Raw genomic sequence first — 14,383 nt, forward strand, 5'->3', positions numbered from 1 at the left:
GCTGGTGATTTATTATTTAAAGAAAAAGAAATCAGTCTTCTTAAACTGTTTCATATTCTTCAGCCAAAAGCTCCATTTGGTTCTGAAAGACTTAGCTTTAATTTATACAGGATGATGGAAATATTCATATTTATATATTCACCTAGTTCCTCAAGCAGAATAATCAACACTGACTGGAAGAACCGTATTCTTAGTATCAGTAAGGATGTGAAATTTTTGTTCCAGTATAGCCATGTATGTATGCTGTAATTCAAAGAGACTGATCAAAAATCTCATTGTCTGCATATTTTTAGGTAGCTTGCCAGGTTAAAGCCAAGTGCAAAATATTCAAACCTGTCTCTATTCAATCTAGCCTGTAGCAACAAATTAATTATGAAGGCAGAAAAAGGCAAATGTATAAGAAAATGTCTGTTCAGCAAATCAGAAACATCCATTTCACAACAGAAATGCAGTTCTGCTGTAGGCATGATGATATATCTGAAAAAGCCTAGAAAAGTGGTCTTCTGCCTGTAATTGGAAAATAATGAAAAATATTACACGAAAATAACATCGACATTTTGTCTTGTCTGTCTTTCAATCACAAGGCATTATGCTTACAGATTAGATGTATTTGTGATTCCTTTTGTTTTTTCTATGCCTGCATGGAGATCTAAGGTTTTAGCCGAATACTCTTCTTCCAAGTATGTGTCATTCCCCTTTCTGTGTAGAGATCATCTGACATGTGGCACTTATACAAGACCCTCCACAAAACAACTGTCCCAGGAAGAACCGTTGCGCTTGGCCCAGTCAGGAAGCAATTGCTTTTCTCACATCTGGGGTGAATTACCTAATGGTGGGAAGTAGATTGTTCTGTCTTCCTAGGAGCCAGACAAGAGAGTGAGTTCTTAGGAGGATCTTTCAGGGAGGGTGTTTTGAAAAACAAATATGTTGGTCAATGTGACATCTCCTGTGGAGTGGGTGGTGGCTGAGAAGGCAGGTTTCCACCGAGTGTGCTGATGAAAGGGATTTTGTGTAGTGATTACATTTCCATGAAGAAATGATGCTGAATGTTTAAAGGGAAGAATCTGGGCTCAGCTGGAGAAAGCTTTTAAACACCTTGCATTGTCAGTTACTTTTGTCCGATGCTCCCTGCAAAGAAAATAACAGTTCTGCTTTCAGATCTAATCCTTAATAGATAGACAGCCAGCCAGGAAATGTTTCACTGCAGACCTCCTTCATTTATTTCATGGCTTCTCCTCTCTACATCCTTATTACTGCATAAAGACTGCCAATTCTGGAAGTTTTCTTTTATGGTGCCATAAACATTTCTGAACATAAACTACTTTATTTCCTTGGATACCTTAATATAGTTTTCATATGATTTATAGTTTTTTGTGTTTATTTATTTATTTATTTATTTATTTTATTTTTTTATTTTGCATTAGCTAGAAAAAGTATCCATGAGAAAAACATTTTTTTTCTTTCCTGTTGGTTTCAGAGAAGTTGTGCTGCTCTTTTCATTCAGGTCTCTGAGAGTCGATAACAATGTGGGTTTCTGCATTCAGAATTTGATGTCTCTCTCCATTGCAACCGGGCTATAAGTTGTTCCAAAAGTTGTCAGGGCCCAGCATGGAAAAGGAAATGAAAAGAAATAACAACAACAGAGAAAATCAGTTACTGGACTACTGGTTTGAAAGCCAACCTTGGAATTGAATGAGCACCAGCAGGCCAGGCTCTGATCTGCTCTGCCTTTCTCCACCCTGAAAAACAACCAGTTGGAGAAGAAGATTGATCTGCAGTTGCTGCTGCATCAGTAAAAGACATTTTCAAACAGAATGATTTCCACAGAAGTCTGTGTATGGTTTTTAAAACTTGCTATTGAGAAGATGATGGGATGTAGTTACAAAAGGACATGCTTTCATCTGTGTTGTCCCAAGCTGTGTGAGGTATAATGTGTTGCCAAAAATAATATGCCTTGTTTTTGTAGCTGACTTTCATCTAAGACTTAATGTCTTATGAACAGTAGGTGTTCAAGGCCAGGTTGGATGGGGACCTGGGCAACCTGGTCTACTAAATGGTGAGGTTGGTGGCCCTATTTGTCCGGAGGGTTAGAGGTTCATCATCCTTGAGATCCCTCCCAACCCAGGCCATTCTGTGTAGGTCTTGGAACTTATCTCCTTTTAGTTTCTTCTGTGAATGTAAGCATGAATATTAGGAACATGGTCAAGAAGAAAGAAGCCAAGTTATTCAGACCTAGGACAAGATCTTGAAAGAAGAACTCAAAGCTTGGCCTGTCTAGGAGCTGTAGGACCCCCCCCCCAGGTGCTGTTTCTTACAGAAGTAAAATAGTAGCATGGGAGGAATTCTGCTTCAAACTTCAGATATGTGGTTTGAAAGCAAAACCACTAGCTTAGAAGAAAGTCCTGAATTTCAAAGTATGCGAGGAGGTGCCTACTTATTAACTAACATATAGAGATGCTTATCTCTATCAGAGTGGTCAGGTGCTGCAATGGGCTGCCCAGAGACTTGTTTCAGTCACTATCCTTGGAGGTATTCAAGAAACATGTAGATGTTGTACTAAGGGAAAAGTGGGGAAATTTAGGTGTTAGGTTGGACTTGATGATCCTGGAGGTCTTTTCCAACCTTGGTGATTCTATGATTCTATAATTTCTCATAAATTAATTGCAACAGACTACACACATCCAGGAAATTCTTCAGAACTGTGGTTAGGGCTCAGCATCCAAGTGGAGACTGGTGATGAGTGGCATTCTTCAGGGACTGATGCTGGGACTGGTGTTATTTAACATCTTTTAGGTGACACGAACAGTAAGATTGTGTGCGCCTTCAGCACATTTGCAGGTGACACCAAGCTGAGTAGTGCAGTTGACATGATAGAGGGAAGAGATGCCATACAGAGGAACCTGGGCAGGCTTGAGACGTGGGCCCATGCCAACCACATGAAGTTCAACATAGGTCAGGGCGGTCCCAAGCACAAACACAGCCTAGAGGGAAAAAGGCTTGAGAGCAGCCCTGAGGAGAAGGATTTCAGAGTGTTAGTTGCTGAAAGATTCAGCATGAGCAGACAGTATGCACTTGCAGACCAGAAGGCCAACTGTACCTTGGGCTGCAACAAGAGAAGTATGACCAGCAGGTCGAGGAAGGTGATTCTGCCCATCTACTCTGCTCTCACGAGACACCACCTGGAATACTGCATTCAGTTCTGAGGCCCCAACATGAGAAGAATATTGAGCTGTTGGAGAGGTGGGCCACAAAGATGATCAGAATGCTGAAGCACCTTCCCAACAAGGACAAGGTGAGAGAGCTGGGGCTTTTCAGACTCTGGGGAGACCTTATAGCAGCCTTCAGAACCTGAAGGAGGCCTATAGGAAAGCTGGAGAGAGACTTTTTATGAGAGACTGTATCAACAGGACGAGGGGAAATGGTTTTTAACTGGAAGAGGGTAGATTTAGACTAGATATTAGAAAGATATTCTTTACTGTAGGGGTGATGAGATACTGGAACAAGTTGCCCAGCAATGCCGTGGATGTCCCCTCCCTGGAAGCAGCTACTGCTAAGAACAGTCTGTGCGCTATGGCACGCCTCATCAAATGACAAATGTATACACTGTCACATTAATGTTTAATTACACAACTCCATCTCCTTCAGCACAACAGAGAAGGGCTGAAACCAAAGGTGATGGAAATGGAAAATAATAATTTGGCAGCAGAAAGAATATAAAGTTCTTCTGAGATGCTCCAACTAGGGTATGATGTAGCATTAAGCAGTAAGATATGACAGGCAGAGTATTAGGCTGAATAACGTGTCTTCTTGGAACGGCAGAGAACAGAAGAAAATAAGCCCTGTGTACATATAATGAGGAAAAATAGAAATAAGAAAAGTAGTACCAAAATTCCCAGTGCACGGTGGATCAGAAATGTAAAGAATGTAGGGATATCCATAGGGCTGTGGAGTAAAAGACTGAGAGTGAAATGAAGGACAGAAGATTTAGAGCTTTCCTCCTTTGGTGAAAATGAAATCCTTGGTTCTTGATCTCTGTTTTTTATTCAGAGTAAATGGACCTGAAAGACTTTCCAGTTTGCTTCATTAGCCAAGCTAAGACACTGTAATAATTCCACTCTCTCTCTGCATGCTTCTTTCACTACCTTTTCATAGAAGAAAAATCCCAGAGCTCTAATAAGATTTATTATTTATCATGTCACAGTCAAAGCTACAACAGAAGCCCAGTGTCAGCACTTTCAAAGGTGCAGCAAAACTCTCTAAAATCAAGAAACTTGCACAAATAAAAAGTTTTGAAGTAATACATGTGAAAACTCTGCACTCTCCCTTTAATATGATTTGTTACGGTTAATGCTTTTAACAACAATGCTGGCTGAAAAAATGAAAGTGGAAATTCACATGTAATCACCTTGCTTCAGGAGCCTGGGATTTAAGATGCACAACATAAGACAGTATTAAACTTTCATGAAATGTATTCATTAAAATGACTGAGTTGCTCTTATATAACCAGCTCCTCAGCAGCTAATGTCTTCACAAGGCTCTTCATGATCTGATGTCTTTGTAAACTTTGACAATTCTTTCCCTTCCTCCCCTGTATTTGTAGGAATATGTATACTCCTTCTCAAATAACTTAATATTCCTAAATTCCTATAAATATTAACTAACAGACTTTGTAGAGTAGGAGATGAAGAGTTTTCCATTCACATCAAAGGCAGTCAATTCATGACCCATTTAGGTCAGATCTCTGTTGGGTGTGTAGGAGAAAGAACAAGATGAGGTAGAAAACAATCCTCTGCTAGGGCCTTTAGAGCATATATCTGTCATAAGCCTTAATTGCCTACACAAATTTATTTATATGTCCATAACTAGTAAGCATTCAGACATGCACTCTACTTAACATTTGATTTTTCTTTAACAGGTAGATCCTTGTTTGCATAATCATAGAATCATTGAATGCTTCGGGTTGGAAGGGACCTTTAAGATCATGTAGTTCCAATCACCCTGTTATAGGCAGGGGCACCTCCCTCTAAAGCAGGTTGCTCACAGCCCCGTCCAGCCTGGACACGAATGTTTCCAGGGAGATGGCATTAACAGGCTGCATTGGTGTTATTTGAATCCCCAAGACACTACAGAACAGCTTAATTTCTTCTTCCAAGGTCCCTTCCACTTCAGGTCATATAACAGAAATAAATTACCAAAGATAAATCTTTCCTAAGTTCGTCTTTTTCAGGGATATCAAATTAAATTTCGGTAATTATTTCCAGGTTCTGATAGTTGTAAGAGTTTCCTGGGACAGGGAAAAAGATCTACTGCATGCATAGTCTGATACTGAGTATGTTTCAGCATATCTTCTTGTTTGTTTGTTTTGCACTGTACTTCCAGGATGGGGATAATTCTGATGACTGTGATAAATGCTGAGGCCTGCTAGTGGTAAATTTTCCAAGAAACTGCCATTTATAGTAGAAATGATTATTTTACTAATATGTCATTCATTTCATAGTTCAAGCATTTCCAAAACAGAATAAAATAAGAGCTAAAGCAAAACAACGTCAACACCACCATCAATAACAACAAAAGAAAGGTAGTTTCACTGAAGGGCAACGAGGCTCGTTAAGGGCTTGGAGAATCAGCCCTATGAGGAGAAACTAAGGAAGCTGGGGCTGTTTAGTCTGAGGAAGAGGAGGCTGAGGGGAGACCTTATTGCTGTCTTCCAGTACCTGAAAGGTTCTTACAGTGAGAGTGGGGCTGGTCTCTTCTCACTACTGACTTGTGACAGGATGAGGGGAAATGGCCTCAAGTTGCGCCAGGGCAAGTTTAGGTTGGATATTAGAAAGAACTTCTTTACAGAAAGGGTGGTTAGGTACTGGAATGGGCTCCCCAAGGAGGTGGTTGAATCGCCATCCCTGGATGTGTTTAAGAGCCGCTTGGATGTGGTACTCAGGGATATGATTTAGCAGAGGTTTGTTGTTGTGGTATTGTTTTGTGGTTGTTTTTTTTAAGAGATAGGCTACTGGTTAGGCTGCGGTTGGACTTGATGATCTTCAAGGTCTTTTCCAACCTGAGTAATTCTATGATTCTATGATTCTATGAATTCAGAACAATACTATCGATTTATTTCAGCTTTTTAGCAACACACCTTACAGTCGGTATTTGTGTTTATTAATCAATTCACATGCACAGTCTAGATGAATGATAAACTAATAATTCTCTTTTCTCCAGAACATCTTTCCTTATTCGGCAAATTCATGTAGTAATTTAGGAGCATAGACTAAAGAATGTGACAGTGGGTCACAATACCCTCACATTTTTTGTAGTCTCACTGTAAGAATTTAAAAAGAAATGAAAACATTTTTATGATTTGGATTCCACTTCTGTTTAGATAGATATTAACTATGGCTGCTTGCTGTCAGGCAAATAAAAATTAGATTCACGTTTACCCGGATAACATCTTTTCTCACTTAAAACCACTGGAATTCCATTCCTCCAACATCAGACTATTTTTCTTTTTTTTTTTTTTTTTTTTGAAGGAAAATTTAATTATGTGCATATTTAACAAATTCTAAATCCGAATATTGCAAAAAACTTTGTGCTAAGTGTTAAACACAAACTCTCGAAATCTGAAGAGCAGCAGACACAAAAGTACCCGAAGTCCAGGTTCATGCCTATACTTCATTTTCAGCCACTGACAGAAATCAAATTCGTTACTTTCCTCTTGAAACTTAACTGCAGAGAAAGCAGTGGTGCCTTATGAGTGTCCTGGAGGCCCCCAGAAACACACTGCATGAACAGCAAGTCATGTTGCTTAATAATAGTGCATTTTTCTACTGAAAATATGTCAAGCATTCGTATCCTAATAATAGACCTAACTTGTCGGTTTCATTGTGCTCAGTATCTCATCTTGCAGTGACAGTGATGAAAAGCAGAGGGACAGGAATATCTTTCCTATTACATCCAAGTGAAAGAGGTTCTAGGAAAGTGCCAAGATATTCTTGGAGATAAAATGATGTTGTTTCAATCCTTTTTAACCTCTTTTAAAAGCACTGAATCAGATGATAGCACTATTTGTATTCTTTAAGAAAATTTAGGTGTGATCATACTTTGGCACAGCTCAGAGGATTGTGATCAGCAGCACAGAGTCCAATGGGAGGCCTGCAGATAGCACTGTTCCCCAGGGGTCAGTACTGGATTTAGACTTGTTCAGCATCTTTATCAGCGCTGTAAGTCAGAGATTAGAGAGCACCCTCAGCAAGTTTGCTGGTGACACAAAGCTGGGAGGAGAGGCTGGAACACCAGAATGCATTCAGAATGTCCTGGGCAGACTGGAGAGCTGGGTGGAGAGGGACCTGATGAGGTTCAACTTGGGCAAGCATAGAGCGCTACACCTGGGGAGGAATAAATGTAGGCACTGGTACAGGTTGGAAACTGACATGCTGGAAAGGAGCTCTGCAGAGAAGGACCTAAGTATCCTGGAGGACAATAGGTTGATCATGAACCAACCATGTGCACTCGTGGCCAAGAAGGCCTGCGGTACCCTGGACTAGATGAACTCCAGAGTTTCCTTCCATCTCTTATGATTCTGTGGTTCTGAGATTCTGTGATTTAATTTCCACTGATTTTTTTCTCTTTTTGACAAGAAACTATTTCAAGGAACCTTTCTTTCCTGCTTACTTTGTTTCCCTTTGATATCAGAAGAAGATAGTAATCATCACACTGGGGCACAATCAAAAAGTAGATAGTAGAAGCATCTCTTTTGTTAAACTGTTGCAGATGGAAGGGCATCTTTTTTTTCTTTCTGGGAGTCCATACCACTGTTAAGTTTAAGCAGGAGTATTCTGCAACAGCAGCATCCTCGCATTTCCAAAACAAGTAGAGCATGTACTTCTGCCAGTCTGAATTTGTGAATTGTTAAACAAGGGTGAATCTTAGGTTTGGATTCAGACTAACATATGTCTAAAGGCTCGTAGTGGAGATGCGAAAAGGTGTCATAGTAATGCCACTGTCCTTTCTAACATGGGGGTCCCTGGTGATGCTATTACAGAGTGATAGAGATGCAGGAGGGGAGATGTCTTGACAGACATCTCTGAGCCATAGTTCACCCTGTCCTTAAAAATTTACCAGTTATATCAAGCTAGTGCCGAGGACTTATTCTGGTGACAGGAGCTAATGCTACCTTAGGAAAAACTGCTGCATCAGTCCTGAAGCAGACCAGGTGGCCTGTTGCTGTTTGTCCCCTTTCCTTCCACCTTCTGCTTTCAGTTTTAATAAGCTAGATTCTTGGCAGGAATTTGTTGCTCCCAGGACATCTTGTAGCTGCACAATAAAACAGCTGGAGAAAATCTTCAGGTGTCTGTGAACTTACTCAGTGGACACTGTATATTAGCTTTTATTTTTTGTTCCATTTTAAATTTATTATTTATTTATTTATTTATACTTAATGCCTATTCCCTTTAGGATAGCAACAGATTTAGGGCTGAAATGAATGACTTAACTTTTTGTACCCAATGTTTTTGACCAGAAACACCACTATTGCTACACTTTGACTAACTGCTGCTTTCTTTTAACCCTCCCAAGTCCCAGGCTTTCCTCTCCTACTCAGAAAATTACTAAAGATCTTCAGCCTTTTTAAGATTTGAAATCTAGAATCAAAATTGATCTGATCCTACCAAGTTTTCTTCTGATTTTGGTGCCCCTTATTCCTATGGTTACAGGACACCTAATCATGACCAAGACCTCTAGAATATCCAGAGACAAATCTGATTACAACAGCCCTAAAATTGCAAACAGTGTGCCAGGAAATCACAAGCAGACTGTTGTGGAACTAAGGAAAACTAAACTGGTTGTGTTGGTGTTTCTGTTGATGGTTCTGTGCCTGTGTTACTGTGGTACCAGGGGATCCCAACACACCCCCTTTTCCTGAGGATTTCCAGCATTCTTCTTTCACGCCTTGTATAGAAAAAGGAAGTAATATGGACTACTAAACCATCCATTGGAGAAACAGGGGGAGGTTTCCCCTCTCAGCTGTTTCATTTCTCCCTTTGAGTCCTGCGAGTTTCAGGAAGGTCACTGAGTGGACCATATCTTTAGAGGTCTGCTTGTCCATTCTTTGGGTTAGATTCATTGCACACGGAATGTGTGGTGGTGCATGGCTCTAAAATCAACCATTTCCCATCTGTTATGGTCAGGGGTACCTTTCAATAGATGAGATTGCTCCAAGCCCTATGCTTCCAACAGGCAAATGTAGGTAACACTCTGACCCTCTCTGCCATCTTTCCTTAGTGCTGACCAAGGGCCCTTAACTTGCCCTGAGATGAAATGCTCACAAGCGTCAATGAATGTCAGTGGGTGCAATTCTTTCCGCATGGAGGAATTCAGTGAAACACTTTTGGTTCATCCGCACTTCCCTGTCAGATGTCATTTTGTCAGACTACCATTCTGCTGCCATCTGTCGCACAGTAACAAAATGCAAATGGTGGGAAGGTTCAGCCTCTGCTGCCGTACCACCAGCATCCGCCTCTGATGTCAAGGACCAGCATAATGAACTGAAAGACGTTACTTTTGGAGCAGCTGTTGTACATCTGCCTGCATACAGAGAAACATTTACTCTGGACCAGATTGTGCATCTGCCCCTTCAAGAGCAAAGTAGTCATCAACCTCAAAATGTTCTGGCCTGCCTCTGACATGCTAGACGTAGCATCATAGGGCTTTGATAGTTACATGTGAGAAAAGAGAAAGGAATTACACAAATATAATAATTATTAAAACTAAGTATTTTTCCTAGTATTCATGAATTGCACTAGAAATTCTAAATCTTTTGCAACCAATTCAAAGTAAAATGGTTTATACCTGATAAAAATTTTATTCTCTGCTACTTGTGCTCTTATACCCTGCATTAAATCTGACAGAGCACAAGGTTGTGATAAAAAGTGTGTGGGTTCTTCTTCACCCTCCTCTATCTTCCACACCATTACTCATCAAAGAGACATGGCACTGACATAAGTCACTGTGTTCTTCACAGAGGGAATCTTTTTAAACTAAGGAACCAAACTTCAGAGAAGCCAAATCCTCTTTGTTTTCTCATTATCTCTATCATTCCAAACATTGTGTATTGACACTGATAAATCAGCAAAAGTATTGAAATGAATAAGAGAGGTTTGGTCACAATTCAGTAGCACCCCCTATAGTCTCTCTGGTGTAGCTAATGATGTATCCTTGTTCTTGAATGCACATCTTGGCAACTCACAGTACAACTATACCCATCAGAATAAAACTAAAGAAGACTTATGTGTGTGTCCTGGCTTCAGATAGGATGTAGTTAACTTTCTTCCTAGGAGCCGGTGGGCTACTGTGTTTTGGATTTAGGATGCGAACAACTTTGATAAGACACAGATGTTTTAGTTGTTGCTGGGCACCCTGTCAGCAAGGAACTGGGAGGTGGGAAGGTTATGAAGAGCTGGAAAGGGATAGAACCAGGAAAGCTGACCCAAATTGACCAGAGGGGTGTCCTATACATTATGCTAGCATGTGGAACGGTAAACTGAGGGTAGTTGGCTGGGTGAGCCTACCACTCTTCAAGGACTAGCAGGCATCAGTCGGAGGGTGGTGAGCAGCTGCACTATGCTTATTTGTTTGCTTGTTTGTTTTATTATGATAATTATTTTCCTTTCCTTTTTTGTCTTATTAAATTGTCTTTATCTCAACCCACCAGTTTTACAGTTCTCTCCCCAAACCCACTCTGAGGGTGCTGAGCAGAAAACTGTGCAGTGCTGAGTTGCCTGCTAGGCTAAGCTATAACAGCATGAAACTGTTATCAAAGGAGAAAAGTCTTTCTTCCTTCAAGTTACTACCTGAGGATTGTTATGAAATAGACTTACTTTTTTAAATTGGTTAATAGCTGAACTATCTGCCAAGCCTTTATAATTAACCCTCTTCTCGATACTTCAACTGCATTAGCCAACTCCAAAGGGTTGTAGGTGGTTGTTGGCTGTTATCCAAAGCACTGCACAGCTGCAGTGGTTATTTCTTACCTTGCCTAGGTTTGATTTGTCTGGCAATGCCCTGTCACCTCTTTACAAATAGTATGAGTATACGAGTACTTTTTTAAAAAAGACTTCATTCTTAATCAGAATCTCGTTCAGGGTGGCATGAATCCCTTGCATGGCAATGAGCTGGAACATTCCACTTCACAGAATCACAGAATCACAGAATTTTTCAGGTTGGAAAAGACCTAGAAGATCATCTAGTCCAACCATTACCAATACTTCCCAGCTAAACCATATTCCTCAACGCAACATCCAAACGTTTCTTGAACACCCCCATGGTCGGTGACTCTACCACCTCCCTGGGCAGTGCATTCCAATGCCTGACTACCCTTTCTGAGAAGAAATACTTCCTAATGTCCAGGGTAATAATATCCATACTCTTTGTTTAATAAAAGCTGCTGAATCAGTTCAAAGTCAAAGTCAGTAACTGTCCTCCTCTACGGCATATGATCGAAGAAAGCAGGCATCTGTCTTGCTGGACAATGCCTTCTGTTGCCTTTCACTTCGACAGGAAAACTAATACTGAAAAGCAAAAAATGTACTCTGTGTTTTATTTTTTCTCCACCAAAGATGCCCATTTTTCTTTAAAGGGATGAGGAAGCAGAAACTATAGATTTCCACTAGATCTCTTACACAGTTTTCATAATTATGGGCAGTCCTGTGTGATACCTGCATTGTAAAAATTCAGTGCATTGCTCTCTCTATCCAGGAAATATCTGTGCTCCTGGATCCTAGTCTGACCAAGACTGGCTGTTGAGCTGGAGTGGCCATGTGACTGAATTGCAGTGATACAGTTCAAGGCTGTAATAGCAGTGTCTTAAATCTAGGTACCATAGCTGCAGGTAGCAATGCACTTGGTAGTGATGGTATATAGGAACTTCTATTCTGTCCCTTTCCTTTCTTTCCATGTTTTTAATGAGGGAAAAAAAAAAAATAATAAAAAAAAAAAAATAAAAAAAAAAAGTGTCAGTGCAGTCATCAGCCATAGATAACTTCACTAAACAGGAAGGAAGCACTGAAGCTGACTTTTCTGCTCTTATGTCATGATGAGTACTCACTGACAGAATGAGGTTATCCTCAAGTAGTGCCTTTAAAAGAAGATATTGTTTAAGCTGCATTCCCAATTGTCAGGCATACAGCCTTTCTGGAGCTTCACTCTTGCACGATGGGAAATCTGCTTCACCAGAGGTATGAGCAGGTTAATAGCGAGCCTTGTAAAATGAAGCAGTGACCCTGACTGTATTTGTGTGTCTGGCATCAATAGAACTACACAGCCTCTTTGATGTAAGCATTATCCAACTGCCAGATTACTGCAGGTCCCAGTTTTCTGATCCACCAAAATGGTCATCACAGCTTCTGAATCTTATTCTCAGCTGCTGCATACAGATGTAGTTTGACTTTAACAAAAATGCCAGATGACAGTGTAATTAAACTCAATAATTACATCCCTTCTTAATAACCTTCTTTCTGTAGAGCTGTCCCATAAACTCCAAATTGGTTTTAATCTCCAGGCATTGCAATATTGCATGTGAATCTTGTTGTTAGGCTGAGCACATGGAAACAAATTCACCTTGGCATTTGTTATGATAGTTTCTGGGAGGCACTGTACTTGTCTTTGAGATCTACTACATACCCATGAGAGGGGAAATGGGCACAGAGTAGGAATCTTCTGCTTGGAAAATGGCAGGGGAGGTCATGCCCTTTGTTGTCCACTGTTTGAAATGATGCCAGGTGCTCTTCCTATAAATAAGGTTATAAAATCACTGGTGCACTGGAAAAAAAAAAAAGCGGGCTAGCAATAGATATTGGCTGATACACCTCACAGCATTTTATGACCATAATGTTGGCAAGTCAGGCTTTCCAAATGTGCTCCTTGCTCATGAAATTCTCATGCTTCATTGGAGCTGGAAATGTCTGACAGCTTGGATGTGGCACTATTAGACAGCCAGTGCTGGAAACATTTAGGAGCAATGGCATGGGTGGTGCAGTGGAAGTGGTGTGTATCTCCTGGCCACTCCCTGAGGCAGCTTCAGAGAGCAAAGGTAGATTGGTGGGACCTACCTAAGAGATGGTGCACAGCCACCAGTGCTGATAGAACTGTAACAAGCACCAGCATGATATTACAAGGATGCCCGGTTTGGTCCATCCATTTTCAGGGAAATTACCCTATCCTGGTCCCACCCAGTTCTGCTGAGGCTGAGAGCTGACCCTGCTTTTGTGGTTAAGGTGAATCCAAGGGTTTTGGTGCTGCAGTCATCAAGTTCTGGGCTTCTCCCCAGGCAGCCCCACTCATGTGGCCTGTGTGCCTTACTATATCTTTTCCCAATTCCCATCTCTGCTTTTCACCAGCCACGCACCCTCATTTTTCCACCTCTGTCTCTTCCAAAACAAACAATACATGTCTACTTTATTTTTACCCACAGATATCAAACTTGTCATTTCTGACAGTAACCTAGACAATCTTCACATGGGTTGATATTCCTGATACAGTTACCTGGGTATGGTGGCTTTTCAGACTGTACTCCCTGAAAGGCTCCCACTTCTCTCACAGTTTTGTCTGGAGTTTGGCCATGTCTCATCCAGACTGCCCTTAGCCACGTGCAAGATACAGCTATTCTTCCTGGCACTTTCCATAGCTTTCATCAATGTGTCCTGCTATTATTTGTGATGTTCAGCAATTTTCTCATGTCACATCCAATATTTTCCTGTGTCCAACTCAGCAAAGTTAGCCTCAAGTCAGAGCCCAGACAGGGTCATTATTTGCCTGCAGCCCTCCCCGTGAGTTTTAGTGCAGATCTTTCAGCACAAATTCAAACAACTTAGACTGTGTGAACACATTCCTAGGATTGTCCTAGGAGACTACAAAAAAGTATGTAGAAAAGCTGTTGCTTGTGCGTCTTCTCAAGAATGAAACGGTCTTGGGATATATTTGTGAACTTCGTGAACAGAAAGACTAGACATGGGTGGACTGTAACTCAATGCGCAATTACAGAACAAATTCAATCAAGCAAACAACACCAAAATACAAACAATGGAAGGTGTAAGTCACAAGACTGAGCACCTTCACTTTAATATATTATTGATATTTTGGAAGTCGTCAGCTACTTTCTTCTGTTTGACACAACAGATGTTCAGCATCCAAACATGCAATGCACATTTAAAACCAGTATTCAAAAACAAGCAAAGTGATGGAGAGGGAGTGTCCAGCTCTGAGTAATAAAATAGGATCCTGGTGAGTGTGAATATTGTATGATTACATGAAGAGAAAGTGCAGCTTGACATGTTTGTACAAAAGCTATGGAAAAAATGAAAACTCACATAGTTACACCAAGGAAAACCTCACATAG

This window comes from Excalfactoria chinensis, chromosome Z (genome assembly GCF_039878825.1).
Source record: "Excalfactoria chinensis isolate bCotChi1 chromosome Z, bCotChi1.hap2, whole genome shotgun sequence".
NCBI classification, from domain to species: domain Eukaryota; kingdom Metazoa; phylum Chordata; class Aves; order Galliformes; family Phasianidae; genus Excalfactoria; species Excalfactoria chinensis.